This window comes from Trichechus manatus, unplaced genomic scaffold, assembly GCF_000243295.1.
Source record: "Trichechus manatus latirostris isolate Lorelei unplaced genomic scaffold, TriManLat1.0 scaffold00093, whole genome shotgun sequence".
NCBI lineage: Eukaryota > Metazoa > Chordata > Mammalia > Sirenia > Trichechidae > Trichechus > Trichechus manatus.
The window spans coordinates 6,419,878-6,423,045 of record NW_004444029.1 but is presented as its reverse complement, the minus strand read 5'-3'; positions in this window follow the sequence as shown (position 1 = coordinate 6,423,045).

Genomic DNA, 3,168 nt, shown 5'->3' with positions numbered 1-3,168 from the left:
TTTCAGAGAGTGAGGGTCACGGGTAAAAAAATGAAACACAGCCGGACTTTGGTGGTAGAAAGAACAAGAAAGCTTGGGCAAGGGCCATGAGGCTTCAGAGCCGTTGTCATCCCTGTCCTTCCTGGGCCCACTCCTCTAACTCCCTCCTGCCCAGGTAGAGGGGAGGGTGGCTGCCAGGAAAAGCAAGAATCTAGGAAACCACATGCTCAGGAGCTGAAAGGGCTCCCAGGAGCAGAGGATGTTTACAGCAAGTGCATCCTGACTGCTCACAGTTGCCCTGGGCGTGGAGAGAGCATTGATGGGAGCAGCTCTGCATAGAAAGTGGTTCCTGCTGTCACCTGCAGGAGCTCATTGTTTTTTAAATTAATTAATTATTTTTTTGTTGCTGTAAAACTGTAGATAACACAACTTTTGCCATTTCAACATTCTTCACATGCACAATTCAGTGACACGGACTTTATCAATCCTGTTGTGCAACCATCACCAGTAAAACCAACAACCAAACCAGAGTCGATTCTAATTCATAGCAACCCTATAGGACAGGGTAGAAATGCACCCTAGGGTTTCCAAGGAGCAGCTGGTGGATTCAAACTGCCGACCTCTTGGTTAGCAGCCAAATGCTTAACCACTGCACCACCAGGGCTCCAACTATCACCAATATTCATTGCCAAATTTTCCATCCCCATAAACAAAAAACTTAATGCTTCTGAAACAGTGAGCTCGTTGATTTTTAACTGCCCTCCACAGCCCATCTCTTTAGTAGTGGCTGGCTACTTCCGGTTCCCGGCCTTCCTCACTCCAACCCTTACGGCACTCTGGGTGGAACAGGGCCCCACTCACCAGCTGCACACAGGAGAGTGAAGACCACATGACACTTCATGGTGCCTGGGACCACCAGGACATGCAAGTCAGATCGAGTGGCAACCTGTCCCAGTCTTTGGTAGGAATGTCCCTGGCAGGAATAGCTGGGGAAAAGCAGGGGGCAAAGGAGGGAGGGGACAAGGCTCTTACAGCAGTCCTCGATCTAGTCTTTATCAAGACCCAGTGATATCAGCACCGCTAGGTGCTGCCTCTCATGTGGGTGAAAAAGAGGGGAAGGAGAGGACCTAGCACACCCTGGCTCCTCTCTGATCTGAACGTGTCCCCAGGACTTTGTATCTAGCAGGGACACTTCCCTCCCCTCTCTGTGACATAGGCGCTGTTGCCCCCTCCTCCCTTTGTGACTGTGAACTCTCCTGCCCTCCTTGCCCTTGGCCACTTGGTCCTTCTCCTAAGACGCCCCCGTGGCTTGCAGACTCACAACACTGTGGTGTGAAATACATTCAATATGTGGTTGTTTCCTCCTCCATCATTTCAGTGATGAGAAAGCTGTGTCCTCATGAGTGTTAGTGGCTGAGTCAGGACTCGGAAATCAGTCTGCCGATTCTCTGTGAAAATGGTGAATTCTGCCCTAGCCCTGAGCTCCCAGGAAACAGCCATGGGTTAAGAAGCATTCACCCTTCTGTGTTCCGGGAAATGGCTTTCTGCAAAGAACACCCTTTCCTGTAAGGCTTTAATACAACTCCCTGTCCACTCATCTCGTGACTTGCATAAGACTTGTGGGTGACCCCTTGTTTACCTGTGACAGGACCTCACACAGACCCTCCAACTCCTCATTCTTTGCCTCATGAATGCCTAGCTAAGATTAAAACTGTTTGCCCCCCCCCCCCCCCCGAAAGAGCCCCTGGGAGGTGCCAACAGTTAATGCACTCGGCTGCTAACTGAAAGATTGGAGGTACAGGTTCACCCAGAGATGCCTTGGAAGAAAGTCCTGTCAATCTAATTCCAAAAGGTCATAGCCACTGAAAACCCTATGGAGCACAGTTCTACTTGGACACGCTTGGGGTCACCAGGAGTGGTAGGCTACTAGACTGCCCCCTGAAACTAGCTTGACCCAGAGATGCACAGTTCCTGCTCAGCTAACTGACTGAGACTTGCCCTGATTGCAAACAACGCCCACCGTAAATCTTCCCACCTGTGACCTATCTGCTCATCCCTGTGAAAGGCTAAGGCAAACCCCCAGTCAGGACGCCCGATCTTCGGCTCTGAGGTGCCCTCCCTTTTTCGACCGGCAGCTGGTTTGGTTTTGGTTTCATTCCTATTTGCAGTGTTCTGGGCTCTTTCAGCTCTGCCTCTGAGACCTTATTAGACTGGAAGCCACCCACAGTGGAGTCCAGTGATTACACTGGACAGAAGTAGGAAGAGATTAGATTGAACTCTTCCAAATAAATGGATATCCATAAGGCTAAAATCTTTTGAGTTTGTATCCTGTGATGGTTAAGGTTATCTGTCAACTTGGCTAGGCCATGATTCTCAGTGGTTGGGCAGATATTATGTAATCATCCTCCAGTTGTGATCTGATGTGAGCAACCAATCAGTTGAAAGAGGAGTTTCCTTGGGGGTGTGGCCCGCATCCAATGTATATGGATGTTCTGGCAAACCTTGCCCTCTCTTTGTCCTGCCTCCAACGCATCATCTTCTGATCTCGGGTTCTTGGAACGTGAACCGGCAGCTGGCCACCTGGCCTGGAGATGTTGGATTTGCCAACTTCCTTAGCCCCCTGAGGCAGCACCCTGCTGTCTGACCTGTGGATATTGGGTTCCTAAGCCCCTGCAAACACATGAATCAGGAGAAGTCCCAGTCTGACGCTTGACCCATGGATTTGGGACCTGCCAGCCTCCATAACTGCATGAGCAAGTTCCTTGACATAAATCTCTTTTTATATATATATATATATGTATATATATGCTTCACTGGATTTCTCCTCTGAAGAATGAAGCCTAAGACATATCCCTTCAATGAGGCTGACGTTCTTGGTTGACTTTTAAAAGTAATACTATAATAATACTAAGATTGTAAATACCTTCATTTTTAAAGGCTTTTAAAAATGTGATTTCAATACTAAAGTTATTTATAACTGAATATCTCCTAAGTGATATGATTGAATTTATACATCTTTTTATACTTATATGCATATTTTAATAGATTAATTACTAGAAGTTAAGTTGCTGGGTCAAAGACGCCACAGAATTTCCATTTTTTTTTTAATATTTTATTGTACTTCAGGTGAAGGCTTACAGAACAAATAGTTTCTCATGAAACAGTAGTACACATATTGTTTTATGACAT